This window comes from Lampetra planeri, chromosome 5 (genome assembly GCF_965212315.1).
Source record: "Lampetra planeri chromosome 5, kcLamPlan1.2.h2, whole genome shotgun sequence".
Classification (NCBI taxonomy): Eukaryota; Metazoa; Chordata; class Hyperoartia; order Petromyzontiformes; family Petromyzontidae; genus Lampetra; species Lampetra planeri.
Window position 1 is genome coordinate 10,480,599 of NC_136111.1, and position 14,526 is coordinate 10,495,124.

Here is a 14,526-nt window from a genome sequence, read left to right on the forward strand (position 1 = left end):
AGAGACTATGGCAAACCTGTCTTGCTTATGTAAAAAAATTTACCCACAAAATGCCTATTTACTTAAATTACAGAATAATTTACATTGCATCATGTGTGCCCCACCTTAGGAATTAAGTACATTGCAATGAACAAACGTACACAAATAACTGGCAGAATAATAAATATACAATTTACCATATATGCCTACACACACGCACTCCAATTCTGGCGTAGGTGTGATGGATTTAGGTTTATAAAGTTTTGCAAATAACTAAGTACTGCTTTATATAAAAAAGACATACCTTCATAGTTAACCAATTCCACGTGCAAGTATTTTGTATTTGCACCTCCGATTAGGATGGCTGGCTACATACGGTGCAAAATAAGTTCAACATACATACATACTTTACATGTTACCTGTGGTTTCTTACATGTAAGTATGTATGTTAAACGTCTTTCGCACCAACCGAGGTGGGGAATTAGCTAGCTTCACTACATTATAATCATTCCTTCTGGTCCAAGAGTTTAAAATCTTTTCATACATCAACGGGCAGTAGTTACTTCAAGTATGACATCTGGAAGCCCTTCCTTCCCTGGAACAATGATTTGTCTTCTGGGCTGTGATTTGTTTGCTGTACAGATCTGTATACAGTTTCTCTATTTTATGGTTCTGTCTCATGCAATATGGTTAAATCTTGCTCTTTACACTATTTACGATTCACCAACCATCAACTTAATTATTGCTTTCATGATACTGTTGATGGTTATGACATCTTCAATCACACTTGTGTAGTTCTCTGATTTAGATATGCATTGTTTTCCGAATGGATTTGGACAGTTCTGTGATTATCTTTTGTTTGGCATTATCAACAATTTTCATGCAACTCATGTTCTTCAACATTATCTGTTGTGCTTTCATATAGGTTTGTTCTACTTTAGCTTCACTTTCCTTCTGACTTTCAGTGTAATTTACATTACAATGCCATTATTTAAAGCAATTACATTCATATAATATGGTTTTATAAAGAATATTTTTCTTATATATTTTTTCATAATCGGCTTGCTGTGAATTTGAGGACAGAGATATCTCTTACCATATAAAATTTGCACGTAAGTCTATTTATTTTCTGATTTCTCAATTAGAGCTCCTCCACGTCCAATTGGTGGACTAATTTTAGAAAAGAGTGTTTGTTATCTTCTTGCCTCTGCTTACATATGCAGGAATCCCTCGCCAACTTCGGATTTGCCAACCGCGGTTTCACGTATACACGGTTTATTATTTGTATACCAATTTACTAACCGTGGGCTGGAAATCTGAGTATATGCGGGTAAGTACGGTGCTAAAGAAGCCACATGATGTAGGTATTCCGTTATTGCATTACAGCATGACATCACTGTGGTGCGTGACATAATTGTTACAAATTTCGCGGAGTCGTGGTTCTCCTCCGCGCGTAGCTGTCCATCTATTTTGTTGTACACACTGTACCGTAATTGCTGCAGCGCATACACCGCGTCGCATCGGAACCACATTCTGGTTAATTTTGCCCTTAATCATGGACTCGAAGCATGCAGCGTCTAGTGAAGGTAGAGTGTTGCGTCTGTGGCCCGGAGGAAGAGGGTGGACTGAGCCCTCCTTCCTTCTAAGCACTCCTTCTCCCATCATCTCATTGTCCTCGTCATCATCATCGTTTATATTAAAGTTAATGTCATGTTTATTTGTTTTATTTTCGTTATTGTGTAATATACCGTATTTTATTCGGTGTTTAGTTCACAAACAGACAACTCATTTAAGCTACGACGAGTCTGACCATGGCTGTGGTTCCCCTAACCCCCTATTTCCCATAGGGCCAAGACTTTACCAACCGCGGATTTGCCTACTGTGGCATTTACCAGGAACCTAACCCCCGCGGTTGGTGAGGGATTGCTGAATAATAAACATTCTCCTCTCTTAATCCTCACTCTGATGCCATATTTACCCATTAATTACTCATCTCAATGTATTATGTCCTCAGTTGGTTAAATTATTCATGCATGCATTGTCTTATTCTACAGATGTATGGCTTGTTGTTGGAGCAAATCATTGAATTGCCTTTAACTTGTAGTTTTCCAGCCTCAATGTGTCACGCAAAAGTAGGCTTCATAATGTATTAGAATAGAAAATGGTAAGTTAAAGTGCAAACATTATGACTTGTTTGAAAAGTAAATTGACATGTGAAATGACTCAAAAACATCGCGCGATATCATGCAGCTTTTCCTGCATTGTCTTCTCGCTTACGCGTAAATATCAGGAGGTTATCATTGGTTAAATGAATACACACTTTGAGATTGACACATGTCAAAACTACTTGTGTAGATGGAGAGTTTGCTGTTTGCAGTTGTTTCAGGCTCAGAAGTGTCATAGCGGTAGGGTCACTGCAAAGACCCAGGAAAAGCAATATTGCCTTGGAGAACAGTATGTCCCAACACTGTGGTTATCTATATTTTATGTGTTTACGTAAAGACACAGATACGTAACCAGTAAGCAGGGAGCTTCTACTGTTTAAAATGTGGTTTTCAAATTACATCCTTTTCTCCCCACTACAATCTGGGCTAATCATGTATCTCACAACGTACCCTCACAATAGATGAATGGAAGATATGGGAATTTGGTAATGGCTCGTGTCTGTAAAAGGCATTTGTGAATCAACGGCACAAATATGGACAGAAGAATCGAAAACCTGTGCTGCATGCAGCAGCTGGGGTTTACTGATCACAACTGTTTACCCAGCTTAAGGGATGTCACTCAGTAAATAGTCACACCATACCATGTTTGTACAACTTACAACAATACACAAAGCTGTTCCATAATTATACACGAGGTAGTTGCCAACCAGGATGACCCACCATCATTTGGCGTTCATGTCTACCAATTCGAAAATAAATGCAACACAGAATAGATTAACTGTAAATGTATCGGCAACTATTGTTGATATTTTCCCCAATTTTAACCCAATTGTGCTCTCGATGTAATAATGTAATCAGTCAAAACATACATCTGGGAATCTCCCTGAACAGTGTCCCTTTATGTAAATGTGGATATAACAGAGAAACCCTCTGAGATCCCTTCATGTGACCTCTGGTCTATGAAGTGCGAGACAACGCTTTCTCCCTACCATAAAGAGTAGTGTTCATCCCAAGACAGTCAAATCAATATTTTTAATTCCCAGGGCTGGAATTTAACCAAACAAAGTGCAGAACCAAATAATGTTTTTTTCTTCCAGTCATTAGTGTCCAGGCTGAGACTATTAAATCACTATACTTGAGCATCCAGTTTCATTACATTAGGGGGTGCACCTTCCTTCACCTCTCTGATATGGTAATGGTTTTGGGCGCATGACAGTACAACAAATAACATAACTCTCAGAACTTGAAATGTATCCAAAAAAGTGAAAACCAAACTTTCATGCGATAGTTTTTTTTTTCGTGTAGTCATCTGGTGACTGAGTTGAGACAATGAGGTTGCTATACAGGGAACCGAATTTACCACGAGTGGCTGCCTGCATTCGAACCCAGGAGCTCAGTGTTGTGACCTCTGAGCCAGCTGCCACCTTCGGTTGACAACTATCAAGTGAGAGAGACGCCCTATCAGGGCACTGGCTTTACACCCAGATTTGAACCAATGACTCGTAACAACTAATACATTTTGAGAGACGTTTACATTATTTGAAGTATGTTTTTACTATTAGTTAATTTTTAACAAATGACTAATATCAATGTGTCAGTTGTAATGTGTGTTAGATAAGTAGATGTGTGCCTCACGTTTTTAACTCATTATTAGGTTTGCTAAACAAACTATGGTTCAGACTCTTGTAAACAGAGATCACATTCTCTCTCTCAAGCAGTACTAAAACGATTGCCCCGCATGAAGCATATTTAATGATTTATCTTTTTCAATGTAATTCTTCATGCACTATTATCACCCAAAGCGCCACTACGTGACTTTACCGAAAGAACCAAAGAGTATGGATCCCTGTAGTCACGAAAACTTCAAATCTAGATCGCTACTACATCATTAAACAAAACAATTCTATGCAAGTTAAAAAAAATAAAATAAAAGCAAACTGTGGCTGTCAGCTAGTTGTTGTGTGGCTTCAATGCAGTACAACCAATAATTTAACTCTCAGAGCTGCAAATTAGATTTTAAAAAGTTGAAGGAAATGTTTTATTGTGACAGTTTGTGTGCATTCATCTGTGACTGGGCTGAGACCATGACCTCACGACACAAGATAACTCGGTTTAATCACGGTTGGGTGCCTGGATTCAAACTCAGGGTCTCAGGGGTACTGGCTCAGCACTCTGTCCCGAGTCACTCCTGTGTGTGTAAATTTGACATCTTCATGAAATACACAGGAAATTCTGAGACTGGACTTTCATTCAATTTGACAGAACCGATTACACCGTATACTCTGTCAAGTCAAGTAGTTCCAGCAGTACAAACTCTTTTTTAAAGTGTGGAAACAATTATAAATTCTGATCTGTAACCTTTACTGACATGAAAATACGGTGGAAATTGTCTCCGTCTAGTATATGAGAAATCTTGACTTAGAAAGTAACTTTGTCCTACTAGTAATTTATCAGTTGTCACATACTAACACAATAGAGCACTGTATACAGTATTTAAGAGTTAATATACTATACTGAATATGGTATATCCATTGCATGTACTGTACACAGGACTGTGCAAACATAAATGCGTATAGACAGTACACTATAACCTTGCAGAATGACTAACACACAACTTTACATTTCATTTATCTGAAAAAACATGGGCTCTTACAATCCACTGATGTCACACAGCTCTTGATTGTAAAAGTTAATCCAATATCTCACAACAGTTAACAGACAACTGTGCAAAACCAAACAGCAGTTCAGAATCAGAATATGTATTTATACAGGAGGAATCCGATGAGCTATAAAGCTCTTTTTCCACAGACTTCCAGTCGGGGCGGGTAAGAACGTTACAACAACAACACAAAAACACGATAGTAGTGCAGAGTACAAGAAAGGCAATCAAATCACCCCAAAATATAAAACTAAACTATCCCCCATCCTACCAGGCAAAGCCCATTGAGGTATCAACTTGTTTTTCAGAAGAAGTGACCTGCCACAAATGATAGCTCAACAAAGTGGCTTATCGCGTGGAAATGTATCGCAGAAAAATAATGGAATAGTATCAGTCTCTTCACGACTTTGCAGCTATTACCACCCATGAAATGTGATGACTAATGAAGATTTTGATAGGACCTGCAAGATGTGTTATCAAGGAAAACAGGGCAGTGTGCTACCACGACTACCGGCCAAAACATAGCAACAGACACACACCGCACGTGAGACAATGCATTATGTAAAGGAACACGGTCAAGAGCAACTGTACACAAAGTAACCCAAGCCACTCCGACAATTGCCGATAAAGCAGCCCATTAAGCACCAAGTTAGTTCATGCGATGTCTATTCAAACACTATTGAAGCATGCTGGCGGATGCTATTTTGTTAGTCTTAAGATGTGCAGAATTTAGCATAACCTGGACATATGTACGTGCTGAATGACGACGTTTTTGAAGTACTTTTCACTTTAACATTCAGAAATGGCAAAACACCAGTTCCGTACAACTAAAATACCAATGTATTGAAATATGTAAGAGGAATGTTGAAGCATTTTTTTAAAAAGTAACCAACCACATTGAATTATACAAGTTTACACCGAGTTGTTTGCTGTATATCCTGTATATACTACACATTCTAAAATTGTCTTACAATATTTGTTAAAATTGTCAGCCTAAAATTCAGTAGCTTTTGAACAGTAATTAATTCCTAAAAACATGGCACTCCCATAAATTATTCCATTTCACCACCACCAAGTGAGACAAAATCACTTTACAACCCTCGTTAAGCAAGTAGCTAAAGATCTGAATTTGTACAACCACAATCAACAACAGTATAGTGCTGTAATCGCGTTGCTACCATGCTTTAGTTTAAAGTTACACGCAGCGATCAGGATTATCAGCACCGATGTCATGGACAAATCGTGACAGACTAAGGCAACCCAAACACGATCAAGGCACACTCCTTGATAATCATTGCAATCCAACAATATAAACGACACGATACACTAACCAAAAATCGTTACAAGCGAACTTAGTCTTTTCACATATAAACTACCAACAACGTAAACTATTGAAAAAAAAACAATTGTATGTTACTTGTAGAGCAGTGGAAAAATATATTAAAAGAAGCACTTACTCTCCAAATCTTGTATGTTGTGAAATTTCCATTCTACAGTTATTTAATGGCGTTATTTATAGATGTTACATTAAATTTGCTTTGCCCGTTTTCTTTAAATATAGTGTGCATTTCCATTTGGAACATGCTATTTGGTGCAGAGTAGATATATTTCTGGAGCGCTGGTGCATTGGCGCTTTGAACTTGAAATCCAGAGACCTCCAGTGTGTTTCGCCATTCATCCAGCAGTGGATTGACAAAATACTTTACATGTTAACGAAAAACAACACGACGTATCGTCTTATTGTTTCCATTTTCAGTTCGACTCTTATAAAAAACAATTTGCATCATGAACCTATTTTTCACCACTCTCCATTTAAACTCGACTTCTGGTACGACAAAATAATCAATCCACTGCTGGATGAAAGCCACCCCTTCAGCCGTCTCTCTCGATGCTAGAAACCACTTAGCACCTGAGCTGGTTCCATTCATCGCTCCATCTCCACGGTGTGCGTCCTCTTGCACGCATTCCATTCTGTGCCTGTCATCCTGTCATCACGTTTGACAACTGGCCACCACGCCTTCTAGCGAGGCGTCCTGCCCATGAATGTACTCGAATAATTAACACAATTAAACTACGGAACATTTGTTTTATTTTACCAGGTAAGCTCCCACTGAGCTGCTATATAGAAGCGACCTGGCCACGGATGATGGCTCAACGAAGTAACTTATAACGTGGCAATCTACGTCGGTCAAACACTCTAAACGCATGCTTTTGTAAATGTCTAGGGGGAGGGGGGGGGGAACCGGAGGACTCGCGAGAAAAATCCACGCGACCACGGGGAGAGAGACACCGCAGACTCCAAATGTACAGCAGCAGGCGTCAGGGGTCGGGCACGAACTCACGACGCGCCGCATGTCACGCCAGGTAGTGAACGTCCTCTTTAACCAGTCCGAATTGTGTATCCAACCTCGGCAAGTTACTTTGAACAATACCTTCAACTTTCTGCTCGGTTGCCATTCCAAATCACGCACCTTTCCGTGCCTCTTTGCGCCGTTTTAAAGTTTAGTTTTCTGATCCAGAAACACAAATTCTAAAATCACAGCGTGCCCGAATGTCAGCCACGCAAACTCCTGACCCACCGCGTTATCCACGGAAGACGCTCGATCGCGCCTAGCAACGCCGATAGCTACCCCCCTCCTTATTTAAACACCCACCACCAACCTCCCATAACGCGTTAAACTTTAAATCCGCTCAAGGTACTCCACCGCAAAGGATAAAAAAAAACACCCCCAGTAAACAAAAGCCGCGGCCTCGCACACGGCCGAGCCTACGGTCTTGCCTGCTCCGGCTACCCGGTCACCGCGGGGTACGACGGCAGGACGGTTGGAGGGTGGGGGACGGTGGTGGCGGTGTAAAGAAGAGCGAGCCGCCAAAGGTGCAGAGAAAGACGAGACGAGAGAGAAGAGACGAGAACAGAGAGAAAGAGACGTGGTGGGAGTTGCGAGAGAAGAGAGACGGAATCGAGGAAGCGGATTTACCTGCTCGGGACGCGGCGTCGTCGCCTTAGCGCTAGCTCGCTCGGCGCGGACACCCCCAACACCACCACCCCACTCCCCCCGTATCACGGTAACCCGCGGTGACGTCACCTTAATAGACGCGCTCATTTGCATACGCGATGTGACGTCACTCGGTGTGACGTCACGCACACCGCGTGCCAACTGGCGTCGTTTTTCGCGGTGCTGCTGCTTTCGTCGTCGTCGTCGACTGCTGCGGTCGACAGGCAACACGACCGTACGCAACGGTCTTGTTGCAGGCAACTTTATTGGCAGGCACGCAATAATGTTGCCTGCAACTTTATTGGCAGGCACGCAATAATGTTGCATGCCTGTCAACACGCCTGGCTGTCCGCCTGACGGTGCTAGTTGTAATTGGTGGCGAAACGTCGTACTCAGATTGTAAATTTCGTGGATTTTTGTCTCCAACACACCGGTGTGCTGTATTAGTAACGAATTGGTATGTTTTGTTAACGTGACAAACCTTACTAATTGGCTGTGGCGGGTTTAACGGCACATTTATATTTACGCGATCTAACAAAAAGAAACATTATGGACCATACGGTGTACAGGGAAATTGCGTTTTCGGGTCCATACGGCGTACAGCCGTTTCAATAGGGGCACATTTTTTTGTCTATTTGTTTGTGCTTCTCCCTTGTAATGTGACTTTCTAGGATGAACGTTGAGATTCATAAGGACACAGGGTGACCAATGAAGTCTGAATTGATAAGGGGTTGACAGGTATGATATTGGCCCGATCGACGAATACGAAAGAGACGTCACAGCGGTTAATCTGGCTTTGACCACCTCAATGTGAAATTGTAGTTGTTGCTCTGCATCGACATCAGCCGTCGTACAAAATAAGAAAATGCTACAACTCAACGCGTTCATCAATAAGACTTTTGTCGCCTGAAAAGGAAAAGTATATATGATAGGCAACTTTTTATGGCAATGGCCCCTCTTCTTGATGTGCTCTGACTTAAGGCTACCACTTAAACGTCGCCCTCGTATTTTTCCTTTTATGGCCATAGTGTTATTGACAAACGTGTTGAGTTTCATGTACGGTATAGGTATACAGGTGAAGGTGTGGCCTGAGATTTCAAGCTCACACCACTCGCTGCTGGTGGAAGGGCTTCTCATCGGGTATTTGTGTCTACCTTTCTACCCTGGACAGACGTCTTGCAAAATATGGGATTCACATTCTTGGTTCTTTCGGTAAAGTCACGTAGATAGAAAAATATATATATATATACGTGGGATATGGGATTACCAACACTTTACAGCACCTCATTCGATCGACAAACTGGTGCACATATATAAACTGCTGAGTGGACAGAGATCCTGTCATACGCGGTTTCGCCATACACTCTGCGATGGGTTTCGCGCCAACGAAGTGTGCCGCAAATTATGGGAGGAAAGAGCCAAAGCAAATCCTATTTGTGAAACATTGGATACGTCCACGGATTCCAGGGGAAGCATGACACGTGACTCGCGGCTAGACGAATCCGCGATGAATACACAATATACACACATTACGAGGTACGAGTTGTCGATAGGCACAAGTGTGCCAAATCTGCTATATGGGTTTATGATTTAAAAAAATGTTTGCATTTTCAAAGGCTTATTATTCCATATTTAAAATTAAAAAAAGCAATTTCCTCATGAACAAACCTCAGCACAGTCAGCTGGTTTTCATATACAAAAAATAATATTTGCAAAATAAAATAAAACATGATGTCAGCGTTTCCCTGCAGCTGCGCTCCTGCAGTTCCGCACCCACCTCTATGGACGGACAGCGGTCCGCAAAGCGTTTCGACTGCCATGGTGTGCCGCGGATTACGGGAGCGGTCGTCAACCTCCTATAATCCGCGCTTTACAAGTGTAGGGGTGTTACGGAGGAGCTGTATGTGTAGGGGTGTTAGAGAGAGAGCCGTTATGCATGGCAGCTTATGGGAAACAAACACAGTGGGCGGGGCTACGTGAGTGCACGGGGGGGGGGTGCTCTCAACGACGTCCGCACCAGGCAGCCCGGGGCCCCACCCCTCAGTGGGGGTGGAGTATAAAGGGGGATGTGTCAGAGGGCTCGGGGCAGAATGTTTAAGTAAACTCTTGAAGACCGAAGACTGCCTAGCTAGAGCCCTGGACTCCCCTGGGACGCCGCCCTTGTCAGGGCCGCGCAGGACCGAGCCAGCGGCGTGGTCCCGTGAACCAGAGCCAGGACTCTGGGACTCCGGGTACCGTAGCCCGACTGACCAGTGTCGGGCCAGACAGCCTCCCCTAGCCCAGTATTTGGAGGATTAGGAGGCAGGCTAGGGGTAGCTAGCCGTGTGTTCCCAGCTATCCGGGTGAGGGGGCCGATACCCCCTCCAGTACTGTATGTCCCCAGTGACTGTTGTGAAATAAATACGTGTGCCTCTACTCCGCTGTCCACGCGTCCTCAACGGTACTACACAAGGATTCGCGGTTTATTAAATAATGTACATCGGCATTGCGGGGTTAAGTTGTGGTGGGCAGTGCCGCAAAATCCATGATTGTACCGTACGGCTATGGTCCCAATAACCAACCTGCACTGACCAGCGTGAAGAATTTGCCAAATAGCCTCCACGACTGGCACATGACGTGGGGAGGCCATCACCCAGCAGTGGTTGAACACAAAGGCTCTACATACACAAGCCGATGGCTCTTCTGCACGGACATCATTTATTTAAGCGGGGAAACAATTGACTGGCTTCAGATATTGAGATTCATCAACAGTTAAGCTTGTTAAGCAGCTGCTGCTGGTGTTGCCGGAGGTTATAGGCAAGGTTATTGTACGAATTTTGTGAGGCCCGTTTATGACAGTACAGCAAACAATGTGCGTAGTGCACTCTATGATATATTGGTGGATTGTGAATCATCAGTATACACTTCACAACTGGATGGGAGCATCGTGGGAGTTATTGGATTATATTCCCGAGTAATGAAATAAAAGCTGAGATATTTTAACTGCTGAATTTTTGGTTTTCACTTGAACTACCTTAAAATAACTTTCGTTGTTTGTTTCGTCATTGAGAGATGAGCCACATGGTATATGAACATGGAGCAAATATGTGCAACTGAAATTTTCCAATAAACCATTTTTTTATTACCATTGCCATTTTTATTGCTATAGTTTCAAAGCACTCTACTGTTATGACTCATTGCATCCAGATAAAACATGGGTCTAATAAAAAATGTATATAAACAGTTGAAATGTATATGCATTCATGTTAACATACTGTATGCTGCACCTGGATTGCATTAGCTATTGTTATTTTATTTGGTACTGCATTGGGCTTCTGTAATTTCCTAATTCTATGCAACATTCAACGTCTCCCAAAGTGCATCTACATTGATGCATTGAAATATTAACAAAATAACAGCCCTTTGTCAATAAACTGCTGAATGAAGGCCTTCGCGCGCCGTGTCGATCGTTTTGGATGTTTGATCGCGCTTTAGGGGCCGTCCATAAATGACGTCACACGATTTTGGACGATTTTTGACCCCCCCCCCCCCATCGTCACACGGCGTCACAAAAAGTCAGACCCCCCCTCAAATATGACGTCACAAAGCTCTGCCCCCCCTCCCAAAATAAAACATGCTTCAAATCGCTTTAAACTATTGTCATTGTAGAGCGTATTTTAATGTGGCGCTGCACTCTGATGTTGTAGGAGAAAACATTTATTAAAAAGTATATTTAATTAAGTAGAACGTGTTGTCTATATTTATTTAAAGTTGCGCATATTTTTGTGACGTCACATTTCTCAACCACCCCCCCCTAGTCACACATCGTCACAAATTTCTGACCCCCCACCCCCCTAGGTGCGTGACGTCATTTATGGACGGCCCCTTACCACACCGGCAAGTGTGGGTTGTTGGTTCGTATATCACTCGCCGCCAATGTTGGGCGTTACTTGTAATCAAATTCAGGTCGCTGGGTGAATGGCACCGTCCGTTAACCACCAGCTCCACTCCACGTAATTGATTTTGCCTTGTAAAATTGAAGAACGGAATTTAATCGGTAATCAAACAAGTATGAGGGCATCTAGCAATCACAGATAAAACATGATGTCAGTCTGCAACATAAGGTATGCGTGCTTGGTTGGCAGGCACACACTTAATCACTGCTAAATCTAACCATATCCAAAACCCCTAATCCCTAACACTAAACCCTAGCTCTATCTCCTAATCCCAACCACTAACCTTCACCCTCGTGATGTCATCTCATTGTTTTTTCATGAGTGTTGATGCTCCAGGCAATTTGAGTGTTAATGCCACCTGCACTGTGAAAATTGCCCTTAGCGAGCAGAACATCTCGCCATGGAGTGTGCACGCGGTGCCATTGCACTGGGGTCCAAAGACGGAAGGGGCCCAGGCAAGTGTCTACAAAGACGTGGGAGGGCGGGGGGGCATTTTATAACTTGCACCACCACCAGGGCATATACCAACCATGCTACACCCTTAATAACATACTACACCCTGCATAAGCAAAGTCAATGACGATGGGAACCAAGTATAGTGGAACTCCGATTAATCAATTTGCTTGGGGAGAAACATATCATCCGTGTTTGTCTGCATTTTACTCCATCTGTGCAAGTGGTAGAGTGTTGATATACATGACGAATATAACATCTGTGCCACCACTTCCACGTCACGGCTCTCTTATCCGCACTAATATGTAGATAAGGAGATTAATGTAATCCTTCTAGGAGACTAGTCTCAGTGACTCTTTTAGAATAGTATATAAAAACTAATTCATGAATGTAACAGTACTCTATTGATTCTAATGTAATGTCTCTAATTCAAGCCAAGTGTCTCTATGCCCCGATGAGCACTGGGCGGTGCTCATCTTTATTGATGACTCTGAGCCAATTGTGGAAATTCCACGTTCCTATGACAGAGAGGCTCTCACTCGGCAGTGGGTTGGCGAACAGCTATACTATATATCAGAATCAGAAACTTTATTTAGACCGGAAGAATCCTATGAGCTATGAAGCTCTTTTTCACCACTGTCCAGTCGAGGTGGATCAGAAAGTTACAACAACAAACAACACAAAAAAGCGATAGGAGTGCAACGTATAGAAAATCTAAGCAAGTCACTGAATGAAAATAAAACAAGTATATAAATACAAATTGAATAAGTACGTGCAGTCCGACTTACAAACGAGTTCCGTTCCTGAGACCCGTTCATAAGTTGAACTGCTCGTAAGTCGGAACGCAACAATGTATTGCATTTAAATGCACATACGGTCAGTGTTATGAAATTGTGTTGCGGTTCAACAAAAAATGAAGCATTGTCAGACTCATAAATAAGAAGAAATATTGTGCATTTACATGTAACAATGTCATAAATACTGGATAGCAAGTAAAACATTAAATAAAGTAACATCAATATTTAAAAACATATCCGTTTTATTTTCACTTACCATGAGTCCTGATGCTGGCTTGCTTGTCGAAAGGGACGCAATGAGTCACCACAATTGCACACACACGCGGGGGTACGTGCGCACGCACACGCAAAGACACACAACCGTGACAACGATCCCCCATGTAGCCTTTACAGGCTGTGGGGGCAAGTGCTGTGAGCGAGCAGCACCTATGAAGGGTCCCACGGCATACGAGGGAGTGGTTGGCCAGCACCACGCCCCAGCTACCTTTGACTCCCCCAGTGGCGATGTTTACACACCCGACCAGGCACTCATTTGAGGCTGAGTCGACCTAGGGGAGGTCGAGGACCCATTCAGATAACGTCACTGGTGCTGGTCGTGAGCGTGCTAACCATTGCATTACCACTCTCCCCTCCCCCCCCCAGTGTACACGAGGGTACGCACACGCACAGACACGCGCATGACACACGCACACTCACTTTCACACACACACATACGTGCGCGTATACACAGTAAAACGTACTCCCAGCGGGTTGTTGTGAATCATTACATCTCACAGAGGATCGCTCCGCTGAACAAAATAGTCCCACGGTTCTGTGTTCGTAAGTCGATGACCACCTAAACATCTATTCCTGGATATGTTTCAACACAAAATGCAATCTTGTGCAACGCAGCAAAAAAAAAACAGTCCCAGACCACACCAAGACAACACACAGTTCGTCAAAGAAATTGAACATAAAAATGTTTACTATCGATACATGAGTAAGGATCAAAGTTACAAATCACATTGGCAAATATAGTTGTATGTCCAGCACGAATATTATGCTTCAGAAGGGAGGAAACAAGATTGTTCCAAAACATTGGTGCTGCAACAGCATCGGCTTTGTCAGCGCTTCCAATTCTTGTTCTTGAGATAGTTCAAAGGCAATTAGATGGACGTCTTAGGTTTCTTGGATTTGACAATGTATGGGGCCGTCCATAAATGACGTCACGAGATTTTGGACGATTTTTACCCCCCCCCATCGTCACACGGCGTCACAAAAAAGGCAAACCCCCCCTCAAATATGACGTCACAAAGCTCTGCGCCCCCCCAAAAAAATAAAACATGCTTCACATCGCTTTAAACTATTGTCATTGTAGTGCGTATTTAATGTGGCGCTGCACTCTGATGTTGTAGGAGAAACATTTCTTAAAAAGTCTATTTAATTAAGTAGAACGTGTTGTCTATATTTATTTAACGTTGCGCATTTTGATGTGACGTCACATTTCTCACCCCCCCCCCCCCTCGTCACACATCGTCACAAATATCTGACCCTCCCCCCCCT

General features: G+C 42.7%; 1 protein-coding gene across 3 annotated transcripts in view; it reads right to left on the bottom strand.

Moving 5' to 3' along the window:
• Window positions 1–13,380, bottom strand: part of LOC144718833 (serine/threonine-protein kinase MAK-like) — a 34,445-nt gene extending 21,065 nt beyond the window's left edge. For 2 of the 3 annotated variants that reach the window (XM_078594395.1, XM_078594393.1), the window contains exon 1: window positions 7,782–7,870. The gene's annotated coding sequence lies outside the window, so the exon portion shown is untranslated. Of the gene's footprint in view, window positions 1–7,781; window positions 7,871–13,240 lie in introns of those variants that run through there. The other variant, XM_078594394.1, reaches the window with a different exon arrangement.
• Window positions 13,381–14,526: the final 1,146 nt, after the last annotated feature.